The sequence below is a fragment of the Melanerpes formicivorus genome, unplaced genomic scaffold, assembly GCF_026170545.1.
Source record: "Melanerpes formicivorus ecotype bairdi unplaced genomic scaffold, bMelFor1.0.p_v2 SCAF_22, whole genome shotgun sequence".
In the NCBI taxonomy this organism is placed as follows: Eukaryota; Metazoa; Chordata; class Aves; order Piciformes; family Picidae; genus Melanerpes; species Melanerpes formicivorus.
The window spans coordinates 3670376-3695034 of record NW_027142374.1 but is presented as its reverse complement, the minus strand read 5'-3'; the positions used below and the strand labels follow the sequence as shown (position 1 = coordinate 3695034).

The window sequence follows — 24659 nt, the reverse complement described above, 5'->3', positions numbered from 1 at the left end:
TGCCCAGGAGCTCCCAGACTGAGCAGCAAACCCAACAGCACCCCCAGGGTCTGCTGGGGGCACACAGAGAAGGGCAGCAACCACCCCAGGAACACCCAGGGCTGGAGGAGCCTCTGCTGCCACAGCCAGGCACTGGTGCCATGCATCCAGAGGATAGATCTGCTGATTATCCACACAGGGCACAGAGCAGCTTCACGTGACAATCTGATTTTCCCTGTTCAGGCTTTTTTAAGCCTAGAAAATGGCAGAGGAATAAAATATGGGAGCCCTCAGGGGATGAAGTCACAACTCCAAAAGGGCCATCTCTGCTCATCCCTCCTGCCTGGGTATGGCAGCCACCTTCCACCACTCTTTCTGCCCCTGTAGGGCTCTCCTCATTGCTCCATGGAGTGTATAAATCCTCCTGGAAGGTCCACCTGGAGTCATCAGCACTGGCAAGGGGCTTTTCCTCCTTGTTCACACCTCCTCAGCTGGAAAGTGATGGAGGGACCAGTGCTAATCTTTAGGGAGAACCAAATGGTAGCAGAACTGCTGGGGCTGGGATGGGGCTGAGGTTTGCCAAGGCAAAACCCCTGAGCTGAGGAGGTGCTCAAGCCTGCACACAGTGCCATCCTGAACTGCTGCCCACCAGCCATGTTCCAAACCAACTCTATCTGCACTGGCAAGGCAGAAGAGACAGAAAGGCAGGCTGAGGCCATGTACTGAATGAGGACATGAGAGAAGAGACTGTCACAAAAGGCAGTGTTGGCTCAGGAGTCACTGGGGGGCTTATCATGGGGTTACTTCCCATAGGTTGGACTAGGCAGAGTCCCTGGGGGGTGCAGGCATGAGGCTGAGCAGAGCCTGCATCAGGCAAAGGTGTTAGGGAGGGGGAAGGTGCTGGGAAGCAGCCTGCCCAGCAGGCAGGCAGCCTGAGGAGCTGTGTGTCTCCTGTGGCTGAAACCCGGAGGAAAGCTGGACATGGAATTGGTGGTTGGTCCTTCTCCAGCAGGAGACTGGCCAGCAGCCCATGCCAAGCCCAGAGGGAGTGAAACCAGCCTGCTGGTCCCACCACGGGGAGTGGAAAAACAACAATTGGACCAGAGCCAGCAAAGCTCATCTCAGGTGTGATCTGCTGGTGCTCAGCAAGAGCAGAACTGGACAGGCAGCAAAGCTGAGGCAGTGGAAGCACAGCAGCAGGGTCTGCAGCACAGGGTGCCCCAGAAGAGGATGGCTACAGCTGGGACTGCTCACCCAGCAGTGGGCAAGAGCATGAGGTGGCGACAGTCCCCTTGCCCATGGGGCAGCTGTGCCTGCACAAATCTGCAACAGGGAGGACAATGAGGTTGGAAAGAGGCCAAGGACAAGCCGAGCAAGAGCAGGGGAGGAGCAGGCATTGCTCCAGAGTGGAGGTTTTAAGCAGGGAGGGTCACTAAACAGTGCAGGAGGACGTGCCTGGTGGAGGAGCGCAGCCATCCCGCAGGCAACTCCTCACTCCTTGCACTGCCCTTGCACTGGGTGTGCACTGGGCCAGGTTGCAGAAGGAGGAGCTGACAGACCCTCCCAGTGACTATTGCTGCCACCTTATAGCAGGGTGTCAGCCCCGTGTCAGCTTCTCCCTGACCTTCTCCCCAGGGCACTGCACAGCTCCTCTGTGCTGGGACAGGAACACCCTGCCCAATGCACTCCCTTACCCAGCAGGACCAGCTGGGAGCACAGCTGCTGCTCCTCCCTTTGCAGGGGAACTGGGTGCTTGGAGTAGCTGCCTGCCGGTTTCTCACACCACAGCAATGCTCCGTCCCAGCAGGAAGTGGGAGTCAGGATGAGGAGCCACACAAAGCCATGCACAGGTATGATGCATTGACTGTCTGGTCCTTCTCCTTTGATGAGCACTGGAGCAGGCACCAACACAGTGTGACAGTGTGCAGCCATCCACCGCTTTGCCCTGCATGCAATGAGGCTGCTCAGCAGCTCGTTTCAGTGACAAGTTCAAGTTAATTGAATGCAGGATCTCTGGAGGAGCTGAAGGACTCAGTAGTCACTGGCAGCTGCTTCTCCAGACACCCTGTAACGCCAGAGGCTTCTCAGATGATGGGGACAAGGCTCTGCCAGGACACTCTAGAGAGGTCATTTTTTACAGGTAGATGAGGTAATACAGGATAATGAGTAAGCTGATAAAGAGAAATGAAATAATGACAGCCACCATGCTTAGAGAATGAACCTGGGCAACCTTTCTTCTTAAGCACCGCTTCAGGCCTCATCAGCAATACTCCCAGATGCAGTCAGCACAGTACTGGGGAGGGATTAAAAGCAGCTCTAGACAAGTTCAGGTTTCCTCCAAGGTTCTCTGTGCATCCTCCTCTGAATCACACAGCCCAAGAAATGTTCATCCACAGACATTTTAGGAAACTGCTTTGGCAGACACTTCTGCAGAAGTCCCAGAGGACATTCACAGCAGAGATGAGTTTGGCATGTTGATGAACCTGAGCTCATGCCATGCCATGCTGAAAGGGCTACTGCCACCCCAGGCAGGGGGAGAAGAACTGGGAGGCAGGCCTGGGACCTTGCTGCTGCTGCCTGGCCTCCAAAGGGAGGCTGGAGAGCAAAGGAGCACCCTGGACAAGAGCAGAAACCACACAGAGGCTTCACAGCCATCACAAAACTCTGAAGCCTCAGAGGCTTTGGGTCACTCCAGTCCTGCCCATGAAAACCTGTGTGGGGAGCTGACATGGGATGGGGAAAGCCTCTTTCATCTAACACTGGTCCAGAGGAGATCAGAGGTGGAAGTTTCAGCCAGAAGCACACCCCATACAGCTTGTTGTGAGGGTGGTTAGCATCTCACACAATTCACTGAGGGATGTGGTGGCATCTCCAGCATCAGAGATCTGAAACCCAGCCCTGGGAAGGGCTGATGGTCCCTTCAGCTGACAGCAAAACAAAAATATTTTCAACTTGGATGGAGATAAAAGGTAAAAACTTCACAACTAAGAGCTCTGAAGTATTGTTATTGAGGTGGTTTATCTCCTTGTTTCCCCAAGAGGCTCCTGCTAGACTAAACCAATGTGCAGCCATCCAAGGCTCTGAGGCAGCACCAAATTCCTGCTGTGGTGCTCTGGTGGCAGCAGCTCTTCTGGGTGGAGGACTGAGGCCAGACTGGCAGCCTCCAGCTCTTGCAGGCATAGTCCATGATGGGGAGGATAGAGGCAGTCACTGCCTGCAGGGTCATTCTTGGACATGAGCTCTGCTGACCACAGAACACCAGAGGAGGGAAGCTGGTGGTGCTGGCTTGATGGAGGAGACATTTCCACTGTCATGCTGGTCAGGTCCCAGGGTTTATGGAGGAGCTGTGCCGCTCACAAGACCTGCTGTTTGAGAAGCTGGTCTTGCTCTCCTGCAGCTTATTATTGTAATTGCACTTCCCAGGGAGAAGGGAAATGTGCTCCTTAAGAGGCACATCCATGAAATGGATCCTGCTCTGCTGCTGAGAGTAAACAGTCACAAATCACAGCCTACAAGGACCATTGGAGAGCCCTTCTGGTTCAGGGATTTCTTTCTGTCAGTGACAGAATGCTCCTGGATACCCGTGAGCCAGCCAGGAGTTCCCATTCCGCGAGCGTGTGGCTTACCAGAGCAAGGGGAGGACAATAAAATCTTTGTTTCCAATTTATTTTCAATGCTCCCCCAACAGCAGAGCCTAACAGCCTCCACCAGCAGGCAGCTGCCGTGGGAGCTCCTGCCCTCAGCCCTGGCAGTTGATGCAGTGGCTGGGGTGAGTTTGTCACTTTTACAGCCACTTGCAGAGCTTCACAAGCTTGGAAAAAAATATTTCCCCTAGCTCAGCTGGAAGGGAGCTCAAATCACAGCACAGGGCAGTGGAGTGCAACAGAGATGGAAGCAGCTGAGCTGAGGAGCATGTGCTTCATCTCCAGTGTTCCCCCCCTAGCCATACGTGGGGACAGAGCACAGGAGTCACCTCTACAGGAGCCATGGGCAAGCAGAAACACCAGTCCCGTGCTGATGGCAGCAGGGATGGGGTGGAAGAACCTTCAAGCCTCTTCCTGCACAATGAGCTCTTGCAAGGTGTGTAGAAGAGGAGAGGCTGAAGCTGGCCTCCGCTGCCTCCATCCAGGTCTCTGGCGGAATCTGCACTACCAGCAGCTCCCCTCTGAAGGTAGCAGTGCTGAGGCAGGGACATGCATGGGCACACAGAGCAGGGCTCCACAGCCCTTGTTACCCCCTACTCCAGCCTCCTGCTATCTCAGGGTGGGATCAGGTCATGCCAAGCCCTTTCTTGGAAGGGGAGGCTCCCCTGGCCCTGCCCTATAAGCAGGAGCTGTGAACCAGCTGAGGTTCTGGCAGCTCCTGGCTGGAGAGCAGAGGTGCAGCACATGGGCACAGCTCCTTGTCAGCCCTCGCCAGGGCATCAGGCAGCTGCACACAGCAAGCCTGCTCCAAGAGGATCTCATTGATGCCATCCAAACCACCCACAGGCAGGAACATCCACCACCAGCCCCTCCACAGGCTTTGTCTTGCCCTGCACTCGAGCAGAGGCTCCCTCCCATGCACACATTACAGACAAGTGATGGAGATGGCAACTGGGCCACACCAGGAGGGCTAGTACTGGTAGCTCCAGGTCTCAGGCAACCACCAGCATCACTGCACATCACTGGGAGAGTGTCTCAAGTATGCCCCAAACATCATTTCCCTTTGACAAGTCAGCTCCAAAGACCTGTCTTCTTCAAAGCCTAAGCATCAGTTTGGGAAGCCACAGAGGAGCAGAAACAGCCCAGGGTATTTGTCCCTTCCCCCGCCCACCCCCCCCACAATGTTGTCTAGGCTCAGCTTGTATCCGGGGCTCAACTGGAGCAGTTGGTCTCTCATCTGGTGACCACTGTCCAGCAGAGAAGGGGCATCAGGGAAAGAAGGCCCTTAGGGTGACATCAAATCACAGTTAATGGCAGAGCCAAACTAACACCAATCAAAAGTACTTAAAGTTCTACTCAGCCTAGTGAAGATGCAGCACTCACACCAAACAGGAAGGCAGTCCTCAGCAGCAGAAGAGGAATAGAACCAGCAGGAGCTCAAGCAAGAGCCAAAGAAACCCCCTCCTTGCCAAACTTCCCCCTTTATACCGAGGGTGATGTTTATGGGATAGGATACACCTGGGAGACACCAACTCAGGTCAGCTGCTGTGGCTCCGAATTGCTTAACAGCCTGCAGCCCACAGCCCATGGGCCTGCCCCGGTAGAAGCAGGACAGATGGAAAGCAAAATCATCTCTGGAGACAGCAGACCTGCTGCCAGCATTCACACCTGGGACACAGTGGCAGGCACTGCTCTGCAGGACCTGGGAACTGAAACTTTCTGGAGCCCCAGTGGGGTGTGAGAAAAATCCACCCCCAACACCTGCCGGTGGAAACTGGCGCCAACTTCCCCCTGCTCTGTGTGATGAGCAAAGGGCCAGGGCTCCTCTTCTCCACTGACTCATGCCCCTGGCTGCAGACAGCTTCTGAGCCCTTCCAAATTTAGTGAGATTTGTGGTAGGGTTTTTAAATCGTTCATCAAATTACTTCTGCAGATAATTATGAGCTTGTTGCTCATTTATTAGCACTAGGCTGTAATTATTCCGTATCCAGATGATTTGCTGTGTGGATCACGTGGTGCTGAGTGTCCCAGATGAGTACAAGGCTCACAACTGGGATTTTTCAGGTGTGTTTTCCCAGGAAAGCCTGCAGTGCATCCCCAAACTCTGCTGCGTTGTCCCAGCACATTGCTGGGAACGCAGAGGCAGAGAAGGGGAATTTGGGCACGGTGTGGATGAGGCTTTAGAGGCAATTCTGCTCCTGCTTTGCTGAGGGCCAGCCACAGCAAACTTTGTTCTGAGTTTTCCAGTCCAGGTGTGTGATGTGAGCTCAGGGCAGGCTCAGTTTGGCAAAGGAACCCCAACCAGCCTCTTTTATTCCTGTGTTTTTTAGATACATCTTCCATTTTTCACTGAGCATCCCTGTTGCCAAGTGGCTGCTGCCTTGGAGGGGGAGCTCTCCTCTGGACACTCTGCACAAAGTTGAGGCATTTCACTTTCAGCTTTTCATCCAGATCCCTGGTTCTAAACATGAACCAACAGGCTGCAGGAGGTGGCAGCCGCAGGCACTCACACTTGCACCTTCCCCAGCTGCCTGGGCAGGGTTGGCAGTGCCCAGAACCAGCAGCCACAAGTCTTTACTCCTCACTTCCAGTGCTTAAACAAACCATCCTGCAGCAGACACTGTTGGGAGCAATGGGACCTCCCACTGTAGAACCAGAGACTAAAGGGCTATTAACAATAGACCCTGATTGCTAATTAATTTGCTCGTTAGGACGCTGGGTGCTGTTGGACCCGTCTGTCCCCAGTACACTGCTCACTGCTCTGCTGGGACCCACGGTGTGAGGTGAGACAGCCAGGTCTGTCCCCACACCAACGTCCCATGATGCAGAAGGCTCCAGGCTGAGGTCCTGCAAGTTTTGCAGAAAGCTTTTCAGTTGCCTTTTGATCCAAACACGCTTTCAGGCCACCACAACCCTCCCAAGGGATGCAGAAGGAGCACTGGGACGAGCCCACTCACAGCCTGGGGAGCTGTCAGCGCTCCCTGGGCATCCCTGTGCTGGGCCATGCAGGGGCATGGCTGATGTGCCAGGATGGCAAAGCCCCACCAGCTCAAACACCACACACCAAACCCAGGAGCACAGCTGCCCCTGGCCTCTGTTGGCTGCGCTGCATGGAGCACCAAGGCAGGCAGACCTCAGGCTGGCTGAGTCCATCCCTAACCACAAACAATTACCCAAGTCAGAGTCACCACCACGAAAGAGAGAAGATGTTTACCTGTCTGAGTGCAGAGCTGGGGGAGGGTGGAACAGCAGGAGGTGTGCGTGGTCCCTGAGCTAGGCTGTGCTGGGTCTCGCTGGAGCCCGGGCTCTGTCCTGCTGTCTCCTCCCGCTGGTGGCTGTCAGCCCTCCAGTGCCAAAGCAGAGAGACGTCTGGGCTGACAGCTCCGTGGAAGAGAGGAACCTGTCAAGAAGTGACACAGGAGGGCTGCCAGCTTGATGGGTCGCCTCGGGGAATCTTCCATTAGCAGCTGTAAAAGACACGTGTCGCTTCTTCTGTCTGTCCCTGCCTCTGGTTTTCTCTCTTCTCTTTTGGAAAGAACTGAAACCTTCCCTGGGTCCTGCAAAGAGCTCTTCCCACTCCTCAGCTTTAAAGCTTTTCTGCCTGTTCCAGTTCCTCCCAGCACCACACATTGAGCCTAGCCTGGTTTTTCAGAACCGTAGTTATGGTTTCCTAATGAGGGGAAGAGTGGTTGCAGAGAAGAAGGAAAAAAACCCAGATCCTTCCCAAGGAAAGTTGGTGTCCTGGGGCTGTGCACGGGGTGCATTCATTAGACAGGAGTGCCCCGGGGTGAAGCTCTCAGGAATCCTTTGTACCATGGGCACTGGGGAGCCCTCCCGCTCCCCGCGCCGGAGTGCTCCTTCAAGCCCTCATCATTGCCAGTCTGGCTCTGCAAATGCAGCATTTTCACTTTGAAAAGTTCATTGAGGAGCTTTTTGTCTGCAGCTCTGGCACACCGTGTCCCCAGAGGAGCCCAGGCCACCCGTGTGCAGACTGGGCTTAAGAAAAGAGAAGATGTAATGCTGGGAGCAAGACCTTGCTGAACCCCCGAGGGGCATGGAGAGCTGGCAGTCCCCAGAGCCACTTCTGCTCTGTGAAGGCTGCACACCATGACCTTCCTCATGACACTCACAGAGCTGGCTGTGTGCTGGCCCCAGAGCCCGTGGGCCAGGAGTCTATCTCCAGCCCTCCATGGAATGTTCAGCTCTTCTTCTGGCCAACTGTGGGAACACCCAGGGTGCTGTCATTCCCTCAGGCCAGCACTCTCAGAACACCTTTGGGGCTGTTGAATTGGGGGTCCCTGGCTTGGGGTTAGCTGCAGGGCAACAGCTCAAAGGCAGAAGATTTTGTTTCCACTGTGAAGCTTGCAAAGCATGATGAGAGCAGATGCCCTGGCTCTGAAGGGATGCTTGGACAGGAGCACTGCCTGGGATAGAGCTTCTGGTGCTGTGTCCTGGTGGGTCTGAGGGATGGGAAGATACAGGCTCCAGAAGCCTGGATGAGCAGGGTTTGTTCTCACTGATTTGACTCCTAAAATAACTAGTCTGTGGATCCTGGCCCCCACTGAGCTCTCCCACACCCATGTCATCCCAGGCTGGTCTGCAGTAGGATCTCAGATGGCCCTGAAGTGGTGGGCACGGAACTGCCACTGCCTATTGCTTTCCAGTTCCTCTCTCCTGGAAGAAACCACTGCCTGACCTCCAGTCTGTAATTAAATGAATATTTCATTTTATTTCTGCCCTCATGCAACCCCCTTCAGGTTTGCAGCATGGGAGAGATTAAATAATAACACTCCTTGGTTTTCTTGGCACGGGGCATTGCCTTGTAAAGCTGAGCTGTGGCTTCCCTTCCTCCCAGTGTTCAGCTACAGCTCTCAGAACCATCCACGTGCTTCTGGATCCCTGGTTCTTAAGGGCTGTGTGGTCCCAGGAGGAGCACACGTGGTGGCAGTGCCAGGGGCAGGCTCCTCCATGGCAGGGCAGGAGGTGGCTGCAATCACGTTATCTGCTGAGCACAAACGGGGAGCCAGCAGAGCAGCATTGGGGTGGGGCTGGGGCCTCTAGTGCTTTGACATGGAAGATGTTATCAGGGCTGCATCCCCCTCTCCATGACCTCTCTGCTGAAGAAAGGTCCCTTCTGTTTAGCCTTTGTCCCTGCAGAAAAGGCTCAAAGAATAAATCTGCCTCCTTCTTAAAGAGGAGTGTCACCTCAGAGGGTTACTGGGGACAACTGCACTGCTTTCCTCCAACCACGAGTAGATACCCCAGGCTGTGTAAAGGGCCAGGCTTCTCTTCCCAGGGAGGAGTGTCCCTGGAGCAGACATGTCTGCTGGCATTAGGCAAACCCAGTGTGCTCTTTGCCCTTAACACTGCAGCAGCTGCAGGGCTCAGGAGCAGAAGAAGCTGGTGAAGGAGCTTCCCACCCAGAGTGTTTTAGTCCCTTTGACCCCAGGCAAAGCACATGCCCTGGTTCCCATCATGAGTGAAATCTGGAGGGACTTGGTCTGGTGCCGTCTCACTGCTTTTCTCTCCTGCTGCTCTTCCCCATGCAGGGAAGCAGCTGCCTGTCCCCTGCCCCATGTGGCAGCAGAAAGGGGAGTGTGAGGAGCCTGTGGCAGAGGTGGAAAGCAGGATTCAGGCATGCCACATCCCCCACACTCGTGCTTTAGCACCAGACTAACCATCGGTTAAGGCACTTGGAGCTGGACCTGCCGACCCTGCGCACCGGGGGTGAGCGTGGCAGGGTGCACTCCGCAGACAGCTCCTGTGGCTGGGGGCAGGAGGCTTGGATGCTGCTTGGTGACTTTCAGCAAATCATGTCACTTGCAAACACTTCAATTCCCCTGCTGCAAAGCAGCGACAATAACGTTTATGTACCTTGTAAAACCCCTCATCCATGGGGATGAGAGCTGAGGAGGCAGCATTGCTCCAGCCCCTTCTTAATGGCTGCAGATATTTCTCCTTTACGACTCCTGTTAGCTCGTTGTCTCTGCTTGGATTCCCAAATGATACCTCAGAAGCATAACTCCAGACCTTGTTTACTTCTCTTTTAGACACACAGGTCCCAGAAAATTTCCCATGGGCACAATTTTGCCCCCCCAGCTATCTTTCTGTTTGATATGAAAGGGTTGTGCTTTCCACCTCCAGCGTGGCTGGCCCAAGCTGCAGCCACTCACATGAGGCTCTTGCCTTCCCAGCCCAGATCTTGCAGGCGTTTGCAGGAAAGGATCTGGGCAAGAAGGGAGGCAGCAGCATCTGCTCCTCATTTTGGGAGCCAATGCTCACAAGCAGAGGCTTGGGCATGGTCTCAACCCCATCAGAGCTGCAGGCTCTGCACTGAGTAGAAAGCGAGGCTAGCACATGTCAGCTGATATTGGAGGAACATGTAGTGAAAAGTTTAAAATGGCTCCAAATGAAGGTGGAATTTGTCAGGCAGGTAAGCTGTAAGTGGCTCTGGCTGAGTTCTTCCTGGGCAATCAATGATGGAGAGCTGATGGAATGGTGCACCCTGCCTTCGGAGAGAAAAGTGTTTCCCAGAAGGTTCTTGCAGAGGAAAGCTGTTCTCTTCCAGCCTTGCTCCTGGTGTCCTGGCTCCCCTCACACTCTGCTGATGGCAGGCAGTGGGAACAGCCCTGAGGCCATCACTGCCACCCTGAGCAGCATTGGATCCCGGATAGAACTTGTCAGCTCCCTCATCCACCCAGCACTGGAGTTCTCAGTACAGGAGCTCAGAACTGCTGACAGCTGAGGTTTAGCAGGCTTTCAACTCTTCTGCTTGAAACCAGCCATCCAGGCTGTAACCCCTGCTTCCCCTTGCAGGGTGCCTGCTGCTCCCACACTGATCAATGGCACAGCAGACACCAGACAGCCGCAGTGTCCCTGCCTGGGATGGGCCACGCTGCGAAGGTGATGGAGAAGAAAGAGCTCAAAGAGAGGTTCTGGCACTCAAAGTCACTGAAGACATCAACAGACTGTCCTCATGTCTGTGGGCTGGGGGGAAAGGGCACAGCAGCTGTGGGATGGAATCAAGGGAGAGGACTCAGGTTGGTGCAGCCCTGATCGAAAGCCACCTTGATGCCAGGGGAGAAACTCTCACTGCCTTTGATGGGCTCTGAGTTAGAGCTGCTCCTGCTGTGGCTGACCATAGCTGAGCTCTTGCTGTGTGAGCTGGGCAGGGGCAGAAGGGATGGCATACTCCCACTCTGAGCAATGGAAACTCCATCACTTTTGGGAGGAACTTCTCCCTTCACCAGAAGAGGGGAAACAAGATTTTTACCTCCAACAAATGATTTCCCTTGAGCATCAGGGGGTGTGCTTTGTGCTGCACGCACAGGGCTGCCTCTTAATAAGGTTCCCACAAGGCCAGGAGAGGACAGGGTGAAAAGCAGCCATCAAAGCAGGCAAAGCCAAGCACACCAAGCCCTCAACCTTTTCACTTCAGATTAATGCAACGTGCCCTTGAGGGCTGGGTGTCCGAGTGCAGCCGGCTGTGGCTGTGCTGGTTGTGTGTTCAGCAGAGGTCTATGGCTTCACCAAACCAGCAGCCCTAGAGGGACCAAAACTGGGGACAACCTCCTGGGCCTGTGGCACTACAGAGCTTCCCAACAGTGCACAAGCCCTGAGTGACACTGAGCCCAAATAAAACTGACTTTCTTGAGCACTTTCCTTCTATGCAGAGAGCAAACACCAGCCCCTCACAGAGCCCAGACTTGGCTTTTTCCCTCCTTGTAACTATTGCCAGGCTTTCGTTGCCTCTGCCTTCTACCTGTTCCTGACTCTGACACAGACCAGGTGCTGCCACCTTTCTTCTTGGTCACTGAGAAGGGCAGGGGACAAGCAGCCCAGGATCAGGGTCAGTGCCCACTCGTTGCCATGGGATGAGTCTGTGTGGCTGGGATCAACCCCCTGTGCTGGCATTCCCAGTGGGAGGGAACCTGGGCCAGCACTGCTGCAACATGCCTGTGGGCTGTGGGTGGGGATTCTTTCACAAATTCCTTGCTTCCCAAATTAAAGTTGGCCTGAGTTCCCTCTCGCTTCCCTGGCTCTGATTGCCCATGTTCAGCACCCTGCTCTGGCTTTGCAGTGCCAGTTGTGATTCCCACACTCCTGGGTGGGGAGCTGAGGCTGTGCCCAAGCTCCAAAAGGAACCCAGAGTGCCAAAGAGGAGCTGCTCCTGCTAACGAGCTCCTGCCAGACAGGCTCTGCCAGTCCCAGCATGTTCTGCACACAGTATGAGGATTAGAGACCTCCATGATCCTTGGTCCATGTTCCTTTCTCTATGTTCCCTGCTCCACAGCATGAGGAGAAGGCCTGAGCAGTCTCATTTCAGCTCAGGAAGTCAAGCATTCTAGAGGGAAAAACCAAGAATGGCCCCAGGGCGATGGAAGCAGCAGGAGCAGCCTCACACCATGCTGGGAACACACAAGCAATGATGCCAACCAGCAGCCCCAGGGAAGGAGTCCATCAGTGCCTCCCAGCCTCTCACACAGCATGGACTACCTGTAGAGACCTGTGGGCCACCTATTTTGGAGTACAGCATCCCCATCATATGTGGCAGGACACAAATGCATACAGGGCAAAACCAGCCACAGTGGCCAGGTCTGGCCAGAAGAAGGCTCCGACGTCACCATTGGTCCTGGCTGACAGCAGGATGCCATACACCCTTACCAGTGCTGTAACTTCACTGCTGGGGCACCTTGGTGTGACATAAACTCCCCTGACCACCACCATCTGCTGTGGCTGGAGCATGCTGGGGACAAATGAGATTCCTGAAGGCCTCCAGCCTTTGGAGAGCAAGCTATGGACCAGCCTGCCCCAAGGGAAGTCCCTGGAGGATGGGTAAGGGCAGTGGCTCCTAGCACAGTGGCTCCAGGCACAGCAGCCTGGAGCAGAGCAGGTGGGGCACACAGCTTTCCTGGGGGCTGCCATTCAGAGCCAGCCCAGGACTGGGGATCAGGATCCAGCTGAAGCCTTTCCATCCCCTGCGTGTGGAAGCCAGGCTGCTGGATCTGCGGGCAGCGAGTGAGTTGGGTTGGTAATGAGTGTGAAATCCTTGCTCCCACCACAGCTGCTTGCCAGGACCACGTTATTTCATGTATCTAGGTCAAGCTCATTCCTTCTTTTGTAGAATGTTTCAGGGAGCTTGAAGTGCTGCCCTTCCCTGCCATCTAGCCATGCTTCAGCTCTGTCATTGCCTTGTGAGAGGTTTCATTGGGCCGGAAGTGCCTGCGGAGCTTCTCCTCCCCGAGCAGGGGCTGTTCTTCGCTCCCACAACAGGGATTTTGCCCAGCACACAAAGCTCAAATCTCAACTTGAAGCAGAGACTCCAAACACATCCAGGAATCCCTAGCACGGTGAGCTCAGCCACAGCTGGGCTGCTCTGTCCCAGCAGGATGATGCTGTTGAGGACCAACAGATCTCAGTCTCACCCCCAGCCTCTTGGGAAGGCTTGAACTTCTCACTCATAGCAAGGAGCAGCCCAACAGCTTCCTAACCCTGCTGCTTGTCGCTGCTGCCTGGGGCATTGCTCTGCTCCTTCTCTCCAGCTGGGAGAGACCTTGGCACGGGCTGCTGGTGACCCTTGCTGAGCACAACTTGTCTGAGGAGCGATGGGAGCACAAGAACCTTCTCATCAACATGCTGCTCCTCTCGCCTGCTCAGGCAGCTTGTTAGGGGGAGGCTAAAAATAGAGTGGGGGAGCTGCTTTTGTTTTGCACAGGGAAATTAAAGGAAAACCTGGGGGTTTACTTTTGTGGAGGAGCTTTTCCAAGTGTCTTGTGTCTCTGGCAAAAAAAAGCAGGCTCTGGGCTTCAAAGGAAGGCTTTGACCATCGGGAGAGGTGCACGAGGCAAGTGGGGCAGGCTTGATGCCTGTGTGGGGCTGGTGGCTCAGCCTGGCCACGTCAACATCAGTGCCCCTGAGCTGCCCCTCACAGCAATGCCCTTGGCTTCAAGGAGCTGCTCAGTCAAATCTCTGCCAAGCAAAGTGAAAGTGATGCAGGGCCTTGAACTCTGTGGAGATGGGTGCCTGGGTGGGAGGCAGAGGTGGGTGCTATGGTGCCAAGCCTGGGTCCATCCAGCAATGGAGAATGGCAGAGGTAGTTGTGAGTCAAAGTCACACTGCTGATCTGTGTTTTGGGAATAGTGAGGATCACCTGGAATATTTTCTTCTGTTTCCTTACAAATCCCTTAATCCACACAGGCTGGGTCTGCAGCCAGCAGCTGGTGTCAGAGAAACCAGTGGGGCTGGGGAGAAGAACATCCCTCCCAGGTAGCCCTGTGAGCTGATGTCCTTCAGGAGGTGTGAATTTGTTTGTCCCAGCAGGTTTCCTCACCTCAGAAAGCCATCCTGGATTGGCATCTGAGGCAAAGGCAAACGTGGGGGCCACTAATGTGCTTCTTCAGCACAAACACAAGCAGCCTCCCTCAGGACTGTTTCTGGTGTGTGGGGGGGTCTGCAGCCCACCTTTGAGGCAGATCAGATGGGGTCAGGGCTTGGGTGACAAAGCCCATCCCAGCAGCAGGCTGAGAGGCTGTGTGTCCAGGCAGGTGGTGGGTGGGCAGGGGCTCTGCTGGCCCCCAGCACTGAGGCCCTTGCTCCTTAACGAGGAGAATTCATTCAAGCACTAGTGTGTTCAGCAGGTAATTGCTGGGGAGAATGCAGCTGGTGAGGGGAGGCAGCTTCCTCCTGGAAGAGCAGAGAGGTGCTTTGGAACCTCTCCTGTTCAGCAATGACGTGCTGGGGGCCACTGGCAGGCTCCCACAGCGTGGTGCTTCACCTTGGACAGGGGTTTGCTGCCAAGGCTAGAAGAAAGACAGCTTCCAGCAGCTGTGCTGGGCTTTCCTTTCCACATGGTGCCCACCACTGCTATGGTCCCTTTTTACTTCTTTGGACCTGATCTGGCGCCAGATGTGGCTTCCCAGGTCCTGGAACCAGCTCATCTCTGCTTCTTCCCCAGGCTCCTGTTTGCTGCTTCTGCTTACTTTGCCTGGTGCCCTTTACCAGATTATTTCAGTCCTGGATCTCCAGCTTGCCCTGAGCTTTCTCTGCACTCTCCAGCAGTCCCTGCTGCTCCCATCCCATGTGCTCAAGTCAGCTTCTATTGATGAGATGTCCCTGGAAGTGGATGGAGGAGGGACCGAAGGCTGGGATGAGCTTCTGCGCTCTCCTGTGTCACGAGCTCCCAGGGACGCTGCCTGACATGGGTTATTGACATGACAGAGCTGCTCAACGTAGCTGCCACACAAGTGCACAGACTCATAAGTTGAGAAGCCTCAGGGGAATTAGGAAAAGAGACAAAAGAAAAGAACATGCATACGGAATCATCCTCTGACTTGCACATCATCTCCCTCCAGCCCCAGAGTCTCCAGGCAACTCTGTTCTGCACCAGGCACTAACAGCCTGACAGCTCTCATTCCAAAGCTGAAAGAGTTTGGAGTGAAAGCATCATCAGAGATGTGTCTGCAGTAGTGTCCAGCTCAGCATCTCCTCCTCTGTTGCTGGGTTATGAAACGCTCTCTGCTTGGCACTGCCAGGTGCCTGCTTGAGGTGCAGGAGGAGCTGGGCTGCTCAGGTTGCCTCTGTCTGTGGGGACACTGCTGTGAGCTACCCCAGGTCCCTGTCACCTGCTCCCGGTCATGGCAATCCCAGGACGTGTGCCTCAGCTTGGCTCTGCTCTGAAGCTCAGACCAAACCAGACACTGCTGCTGAATCCTGGCTGGCAGGTGTGGGTTAAGGGTCTGAGGCCAAAGATCTCAAGTCCTTGGCTTCTCATGTCTCCAGGGAACAAGGCACCCTGGGGAGGGACAGGGGGGACCTGCCATGCCAGTCTGCTGCCCCTGTGTGCTTACCAGCACTAGACACAGCCAGGAGCCATGAACCAGGAACCAGAGGGAACATGGCAGGGAGCCTTCCAAAGGCCTCATCATCTGCTTCCCAGCCTAGATCCCTTCCTTGCCTCGATTTCCCATAAGTAAAAGTCAGGAGCATGACCTCAAGGACTGTATCCTGTGAAAGCAACAGTTCAGCTGGGCATGGCTGTCTGGACTTGGCCAAGCCTGCTCTGAGTCACACCAGAGATCATCCTAAGGTCATCTAGGATCTTGTCCCAGCCCTGGGAAAAAAAATCCTTGTGGGATCTGGTCACCGAGCCAACATCTCCAGACAGTGTGAACAACACATTTGCTTTGGCAATCATGCTTGCTGAGCTTTGCAATCGTGCTTCAGTGAATGTGTTGGTAGGGCTGGGACATCCCTGGGTGTCTGGCAGCTTTGCCTAGCTGCACTGATCCGTGTGAGGGTCCCTGTTACCTCCTAGCAGTGGGAACCCTGGGCTGGCAAGGCAAAGTTTGACTTAGGCCAACACAGACACCAAGATGTGAGCTCTCAAGCACTGAAAGTGTGGTGAGGAGCAAAAATCCCACCTAGGATTTCTGAGTGGGAAGAGGGAGAAATGGGTCATTTCTCACTTGAACCTGGGCTGTGGGTAGTGTGACTGAATTGTGGGCTCATCCCATCTCCCTTTGCTCCAACACAGCTGCACTAAGTGTGTCTGCAGGCAGGTTAGATGTGACAAAACAAAAAAAGCAACCAGCACCAGAACAAGAGGACACAGTCTCAAGCTGCTCCAGGGGAAGTTTAGGCTGGAGGTAAGGAGAAAGTTCTTCACAGAGAGAGTAATTGGCCCTTGGAATGTGCTGCCCAGGGAGGTAGTAGAGTCCCTGTCCCTGGAGGTGTTCAAAAAAAGGTTGGATGTGGCACTTGGTGCCATGGTTTAGTCATGGGGTCTGTGGTGATGGGTTGGACTTGATGATCTTTGAGGTCTCTTCCAACCTTGGTGATTCTGTGATTCTCTGCATGAATGACAAAGAGAGGGAAGGGGAAGAGGCTGGCCAGCCCCAGTGCTGGTGGCACTGCAGCCTCCTGGGGATGATGGAGTGCTGCAAGTGTTTGGCATGTCACACCATGGCTGGTGTCTCTATGGGCCCTGGGCAGCAGGGAGGAGGTAAGGACAGAGCAGAGTGAGAGCAGAGGCATGGTCAGCTGGGGCTGCAAGGTCTGCAGTGGGCAGTGGTGACAGTGAGTGACTCGAATGGCTCCTTCTGAACAAAACTTCACACAACCCAGCGTCACCAGAGGGAAAAAGTCAAGGGAGACAAATCAGCAGGAGCTCTTGCTGCAGATCTGTGACATTTAGAGCAGGATTAGTCCCTGAGCTGCTGCCTGTGGAAGGAGAAGGCTCTGGCAAAGAAGCTGCATGGGCTGGGCACCGTGCCAGTGAGGGACACAAGCCCTGAGGAGCTGTGTCTCTGCCTGGCCCCACGCTGCCCTCGGCCTGGCTGTGCTGGCTCCAGCTGTGCAGCAGACTCTGCTAAGAGGGCAAAAGCTGCTGCTGATCAGAATCAAAGCAGCCACAAATGTGCATGCAGGTGGATGCTGGTGACATCCCCCCCTTGTCACTTTTCCACCCATGAGATCTGTTGTTCAGCTGGAGCTGAGTTTTGCATGAAGAAAAGTGGAAACTTCTCTCTCTCTCTCTTTAATTTCAGTGATGCCAGCCCAGTTAGTTTCTACTTCTCTGTTCAACTCTGGGCCCTGAACCCCATGTTAGTGCCACCATGCCTGTGCTTCATGTCCCAAACATCTCTCCACGGTGCACAGTCTCCAGAGAGGGCAGGGGGTACCTGGCATGAGCAGCCCCTCAGCAGCTTCAGCTAGGGTGGGAGCCTCACACAGCCTCCAGACCTGCAGGGAGAGGAAGGAGCATTGGGGAGAGAGGGGAAGGGAGAAGAAAGCACTGGGAAGTCTGTGGGGACCTGCAGGATCCTTGGGGACATGCCAGCCCTGCCTTGTGGGGACCTGCCAGCACTCCATGGGGTGAGTGAGACGCCAGCAACACCAGCATGAAGCTGCTCATTACAGCTAGGACTTAACTAGCTGAGAAAACTCCCCTCTTGTTAATTAGGGAGCTGAGCATGAGTCCCTCTGCAGCTCAGCCACAAGTTAATAACCGAGGAGCAGCCGAGATGGAGAACCATCAGGTGTCCTCATGGATACCACCTCGAGGTCCCTGCACACCACACCAGCCTGTGAGCCTTTGAGCCTGCCTGCCCCATGCCATCTGCTCAGAGTGGTGCCCAGAGGGACACAGACCTCCCCAGGCCACCTCAGGAGGGAACCTGACCCCCTCACAGGACGTGGTAGCCAGATGCCCCAGATGCCTGCGCTGTGTGATCTCAGTGCTTCAGCAGCTGGGACGTCCAGTGCCAAACCTGCCCTTATGACTGACCCGCTCCGAGGTTAGCCCAAGAGCAATTGCTCAGGAGCAGGGTTTGGTGGCATTTCCCCTCTCCTTTTCTAACTCATCTACACCCAGACTAGGGAGCAGAGCTGTGAAGATCATCTTCTTCCTCATCCCTGCATCAGGAGAGGGACAGTCAGGGCAGAAGGCCACAGGCTGGGGTGCAGAGCTGCAGGTGACAGTGCTGGTGGCTCTCCGCAGAGCTCCTAACAAGGAGAGCCGTTTCCAGCAGGCAGCTGCTCGGTGGCATCTCCTCATCTCTGTGACATGTGCTGCAGGCAGTGACACCTTCAACACCCACTCCAGTGGCAGCTGAGTCTCCTGGAGGTTCTGGGCTCGATGGACCATGGATAACAGGCTGCTGCTCCTGGTGTGCTGTGTTACAGCAGGGCCAAGAGGCTGGAGGCTGAAGGAGGAGAAGGCATCATCAGGCTGTGCTTTCTGCATGACTGTGTGGTAGTTCTAGGCTATGCCTTTAAAATTTTTTCACAGATCTTGGACAGAAAGTAGGAAATAAATCACTCTTGGGCATAAATAAGTCACTCTTGGGCAGCAAAAGGAAGATAAAGATCATTCTAAGCAATCCCACCAGAGAGATATCTACCAGAAGATTTTGGTCCCAAAGCAATTTTTCTCTCTCTTCTCACTTCTTTGCTCTAGGAGAGAGACTAACTTGCTTCTGCTTGACCTTGGCTGCATTGTTTTGGCTAAGTCTAACTCCTCTGCTCCTTTCTCTTCTCCATTTTGTACAGCAGGGCAAGGGGGAGGGAGGGAGAAGCTAGTAGCTTCCCCTAAGTCTTTGACCAGGGGGGTCCTTGTGCTGTTTATCAGTTGTAAATCCCTGTAAATGTTGTCAATGCTGTATATTTTGTACCTATTCATTGCATTCCATTGTAGATTGTAGCTTTGCTTGGAAATACAGCTTTCATTTGCTTCCAGCTGAGCTGGTCTAGCAAATTTAATGTTGAGGAGGGGTGTGGAAATTTCAAGCCACCACAGATGGATGGAGCTTCACCACTCCACCGCTTCAAGGTGCTGGCTGTGCATGTCCTTCCCAGCGAGCATCAGCCTGAGTTGGGTAAAACCTTTCCTGTGCTGCAGCCATGCCAGGTCCTACACCATGGAGCTGCACCACCACTGCCAGGTCTGTGCCACGCAGGCATGGCTGCAAATACCAACCCTGAGCTCATCTGCTGGCAGAAACACGTGGTCCTGGTGACCAGGTGGGTTCAAAAGCACTGAGTTCATGGAAGTTTCATTCCAGGCTTCACCCATCTGTGCATCCATCCAACTGTGCTATCTCCCACTGGCAGTGAAAAGGCTCCTGTGCCCCCTTGCCTCTCAGCCCAGCAGGTTTGGTGCTTCCTCTGCCCGTGTCTCTATCACAGGAGCCTCTGTGAGCATCACCAGCTCCACTCCAGGGCCAGATGAATTCACTACTGCCTTCAATGGTCCTGCAGCCCCACCTGAGCTCCTTGACTGTCCACAGACTCAGGGTTTGACTTCTGCATTTTTTTTCTGGAGGCAGATAAGTTGCCCTCTAGGCAGGAAAGCTCAGGCAGAGGAGAGCTGAACATGCATCCCTGGAGGTGTTCAAAAGGGGCTGGAAGTGGCACTTGAAGCCATGGTTTAGTTAGTCATGATGTGTTGGGTGATAAGTTGGACTTGATGATCTCTGAGGTCTTTTCCAACCTTATTGATTCCACTCTCCACCATGACCCCAACACTCTTCCCACAGCATAGCTCCCAGAGGGGTCAGAGAAAACCTGCTTTGGGAAGGAGCCTCCAGAAGCAGGAAGAAGCCTCCAGGAGCTGGAAGGAGCCTCCAGAAGTAGGAAGGAGTCTCCAAAAGCAGGAAGGAGCCTCCAAAAACAGGAAGAAGCCTCCAGAAGCAGGAGGAATCCTCAGGAAGCAGGAACCATCGAGGGAGCTATGGGGCAAGGGGGAGATTCTGTGACTGCATGGCTGCTGGACTTCTGCACCCCCCATGGTGCTTGGTGTGACCCCTACAGTGGTTAACCCCCTGTTCCTCTCCTCACAGCTTATGGAGTCAGAGGAGAGAAATCAGACAAATTCCCCTTTGCTGGCTTGTCTTCTCCCCCCCCCCCCAACTTTACCCATTCTGGGCACATGGCCAGAAAGTAATAAAAATCTGCTCTGTTTAGAAACAGCTTAGAAATGTATAAATAACAGCAGTTTGGTGTTGGGAGAGCTACAAATAAAGTGAGTTTGAGTTTGTGAGTTTATTACCATCTGAAGGGGATAAACGGGAGGAGGTTTATGGTGCCTAATTGACTCAAACACAGCGTGCTTCATTTGGGGCTGCAAGAGCTGCAGCCATGAGGTGCCATTAAAGGACCTTTCCATCACTGCTGTTGTTTTATTCTCTTAACTAAAATGCAGTGAGGTTTTTAATTGATGCAGTCCAGGAGTCCCTGCCCATCGCTAAGCGGCCTGGATTTACGAGCCCGGGGAGGGGACGGTGCCAAGACTGGCAGGAGGCAGAGCTGCAGTGCCCATCTGTGGCCTCCCCCTCCCAGCAGTGGTGAATGGAGAGGGGTGCAGGGAGACAAGGGGGTCCCCAACACCCCCAACTCCCTCCTGCTCTCTTGGTGCTGCAGGGAAGGCCTTGAGCAGCATCAGCTCCAGGGCAGACCAAGACTGCATCTCCTCTCTCTGCTGTCATGGAGAAAGATCTCATTTTAAATTGCACTGGGGAGAAGTCCTCCTCAGTGGGCTGCAAACGTGAAGTACTTGGAAGCCTTCTCAGGAGCAGGGACAGGCAGGAGGCCAGCCCCAGGGGAGGGGAAAAGACAAGAACATTTGCAAGCAGGAGGAAGGGGGAGGTAATGCCGCCCAGAGCTGAGAGCTCTCAGCCCGAGGAGAGCTCCCCTTGCCATGACTAAACATGGAGCTGGGCTGGCAACTTGTCCTGGGAACCAGAGCAGCATCCACCCAAGCAGGGAGCTCCTGTGGGGGGAAGGATGTAGAGAAGAAGGAACATTTCCCACTGCCTGTGAGGGGAGGCCCTGCAGGAGGGTGTTTGTCTCCACTGGAGGCACCAACAGAGCCTGGCACCAGCTCCTGGCACAGTGTCTCTGCATAGTCAACAGCCTGCAGAGCCGCTGCACTTCGGGGACACCAGAGCTCCAATTCAAAAGGCAGCTGGAGAGAAAAACTCAGCTTTCTTCTAGTGCCTGTGGCCCCAGAGAGGAGCAGAGCCGCTGATGGCAAAGCTTTCCTCCTCTGCTCAGGTTTTGTATTTCACAGCAGCTGCTTTGTAACATTTTGCCAAACCTTGGGGTTAAAAAAGCAAAAATATTTGGGTTGAACTCTGGTTTGTTTATGGCGATGTTTCTGCTGACCCCTTTGAAGTCACCACCAGATCACATTTCCCAGGGGGCCAGTTGTTCACACCTACCCCTCTCCTCCAGTTCTCTACCTAAACAAAAACATTGGAAACATGCCAGAAATCTCCCAGCTTCAGGGCTGGGAAGGAGGTTCCCAGGGTGAGGACCCCCTCCTGGGGGAGAACTGTCACAGCTAGAGATCAAGGTCCCTCTGAAGCTTGGAAACATAGAATCATAGAATCAACAAGGTTGGAAAAGACCTCAAAGATCATCAAGTCCAACCTGTCACCCAAGACCTCATGACTACTATACCATGGCACCAAGTGCCACGTCCAGTCCCCTCTTGAACACCTCCAGTGATGGTGACTCTACCACCTCCCTGGGCAGCACATTCCAATGGCCAGTCACTCTTTCTATGAAGACCTTCTTCCTAACCTCCAGCCTAAACCTCCCCTGGTGCAGCTTGAGACTGTGTCCTCTTGTTCTGGTGCTGGTTGCCTGGGAGAAGAGATCAACCCCCTCCTGGCTACAACCTCCCTTCAGGTAGTTGAGAGCAATAAGGTCTCCCCTGAGCCTCCTCTTCTCCAGGCTAAACAATCCTAGCTCCCTCAGCCTCTCCTCGTAGGGCTTGTGCTCAGCTCCCACAGGCAGAGACAGACCCTTGTCTGGTAACAAGCCCTGCTGATGCCCAGCTGAACAGCACATTTTGTGCTGCTGACAACATAACTTGTTGCCATTTGACTGCTTGAGGTCAGCCTTGTCCAGCCCCAGGCTCATCCTGCTGCACTAACTCTGGGCAGAGCTGGTTCTGGGGAGGGAAGGAGCAATGCTGACTCTGAACCTTCACCAGCTTTGACTGAGTCTTTGGAGCTGCAAAAGCTGATGGAGGATCAAACTTCACATGGGTTATTTCAGCCCAGAAAATGCAACAGCATTTAATGAACAAAATACTTGGCTAGAGTCTCCCTGAGGTGCTGAGCTGGTGACCAGCACAAGCCAAGGGCTGCCATTAACAGACTGGGCACACCTGAATGTCCCCATTTGCAGGCTGGCTTTAAACAGGGGGTACTGGCTGACAGTAGGCTGAGCATGAGCCAGCAGTGTGCTTAGGTGGCCAAGAAGGCCAATGGCATCCTGGCCTGGATCAGGAGTAGTGTGGTCAGCAGGGGCAGGGAGGTCATTGTGCCCCTGTACTCAGCAGTGGTTAGACCACACCTTGAGTCCTGTGTCCAGTTCTGGGCCCCTCAGTTTAGGGAAGATGTTGAGTTGCTGGAAGGTGTCCAGAGAAGGGCAACAAAGCTGGGGAGGGGTTTGGAACACAGCCCTGTGAGGAGAGGCTGAGGGAGCTGGGGTTGCTTAGCCTGGAGAAGAGGAGGCTCAGGGGAGATCTTATTGCTCTCTACAACTCCCTGAAGGGAGGTTGCAGCCAGCTGGTGGTCTCTTCTCCCAGGCAGCCAGCACCAGAACAAGAGGACACAGTCTCAAGCTGCACCAGGGGAGGTTTAGGCTGGATGTTAGGAAGAAGTTCTTCCCAGAAAGAGAGATTGGCCATTGGAATGTGCTGCCCAGGGAGGTGGTGGAGTCACCATCCCTGGAAGTGTTTAAAAAGAGACTGGATGGGGTGCTTGGTGCCATGGTTTAGTTGATCAGATGGTGCTGGGTGATAGGTTGGACTCGATGATCTCCAAGGTGTTTTCCAACCTGGTTAATTCTGGATGTAGTCTGCATGTAGCTCAGATACCAACACCCCAGGGCCCGGTGCTGGCCAGGCTGTGCCCGTTGGATGGGACACAGCACAGTGCCCTCTAGCTGGGACACAGCACTGTGCCCTCTGGCAGGACACGGGGCTGTGCCCATTGCCTGGGACACGGCACTGTGCCCATCTGCTGCGACACAGCGCTGGCTCTGCTCTGTCCCTTCCCGCTGAGCTCCCACGCTAGCTGAAGGACATGCTGGACTGGGAACCGCCGGGGGACAATCGTGCTGGTCACCAGCCAGTGCCCTGTCCCTCCTGGCATGGCTTGGCACAGGCTTCCTGTGGCCTCAGGGACAGTTTGGGGAGTTTGTTCTTCTGTCCTTGATCGTCATCCCCCCGCTGCAGGGACAAGCATTGTGAACCAGGGCAGGGAAGAAATCCAACCAAGAAATAACCCAGAAAATCCCTTTATAAAGAGCAAGAGGGATTATTTTTATTTCTGAGCTGTCTCATTTCTTAGCCTGGCTCATTCAGTGCTGACTCAGTGCAAGGGCAGGCTGAGCCCAGGCACAGGAGATGAGGCCTGCGACCAAGACTCACTGCTGGGCTGACCCTGTCCTCTGCCCTGCCCTGGGACCATGGGCAGCCCTGAGTCTGGAGCTGCCCGAGGGAGGGAGCCAAGCCAGGGCCGGCCTCAGTCACCAGCCCCGAGCAAAGGGCTACGTCTGTCACTGCTCTCGGCAGGAGGCAGCCCTGAGGACAATTCTGTTAGCAGGGCAGTTTGTGGCTGCCTTTGTCCTGGGCGTTTGTCACCCTCTTTCCACCATGTCCCTTGTCACCCAGGGAGTCCGGTGTGCCAGCTGCAAACGATGGCACTTGTCTGTGTCTGCAGGGAGAGACAGACACTCACTGGCCCTCATCAAGATGCCTGCTCCTCTCCCTGTGAACCAGGGCAACGCTTCATCCATTGAGGTCCAGGGCTATCATGTTGAGCGAGGGCAGAGGTTTGCTGAAGACTCGTGGTGCGATTTAACCTACAAGAGGCCAGTGTGAGACTTTGCTTCATCCTGTGCCCTCTGCTCTGGCCTTCACCTGGCAATTGCAGCTGCTTATTGCTTCCTAAGTTGGGCAGACAGTGCTGGAGGATGCAGGGAGCAGATGTGGGCAGCAGAGGCTGTGTGGCACGACATCCCCAACCTTCCCACCAGCAGTCTGCCCAAACCTTTCCATTCTATCAGTGCCAGTGGCTCTGGTGACAGGAATATGCTTTGAGAGAGCAGCAGGAGACCATCTGTGCTGCCAAGCACCCCTGCTGCTGCCTGCACCCAGAAATACATTTGGAGCCTCACACCTTCAGCCCCTATCCTGCAGAAGATTCTCGGGGGGGGGGCAGCCAGCTTCACCCACATTGCTGCCCTGGCATCAATGGCACCAGTCCTGCCAAGGACACCCCAGGCTGCTGCCCTGTCAGCAGGGCAAGCTGCCCAGCTCTGTATCTCTGCATAAAAGGTCTTAAAGACCTTTGTGGCATGGCTGAGGGCTAGAGGTGCTCTTTTCATGCAGCAGCCCCTGCACGGACCTGGCAGGACCTTTTTCCCCACGCCCAGGCTGTGTAGGCTGCTTGCTCCTTCCTCCCAGGCCTGATTTCTCGGAGCGGGGAGCAGCTCTGCCCCACACACAGTGGCCCAGGACGG

The 24659-nt window shown here is 54.6% G+C and overlaps 1 long non-coding RNA gene across 1 annotated transcript; it reads left to right on the top strand.

The window, feature by feature from the left end:
- Positions 1 to 1639: 1639 nt before the first annotated feature.
- LOC137447895 (uncharacterized) lies at positions 1640 to 20160 on the top strand. Its single transcript, XR_010988943.1, has 2 exons — positions 1640 to 1829; positions 19658 to 20160. It is a non-coding gene; the product is annotated as an uncharacterized lncRNA (long non-coding RNA).
- The last annotated feature ends 4499 nt before the right edge of the window (positions 20161 to 24659 follow it).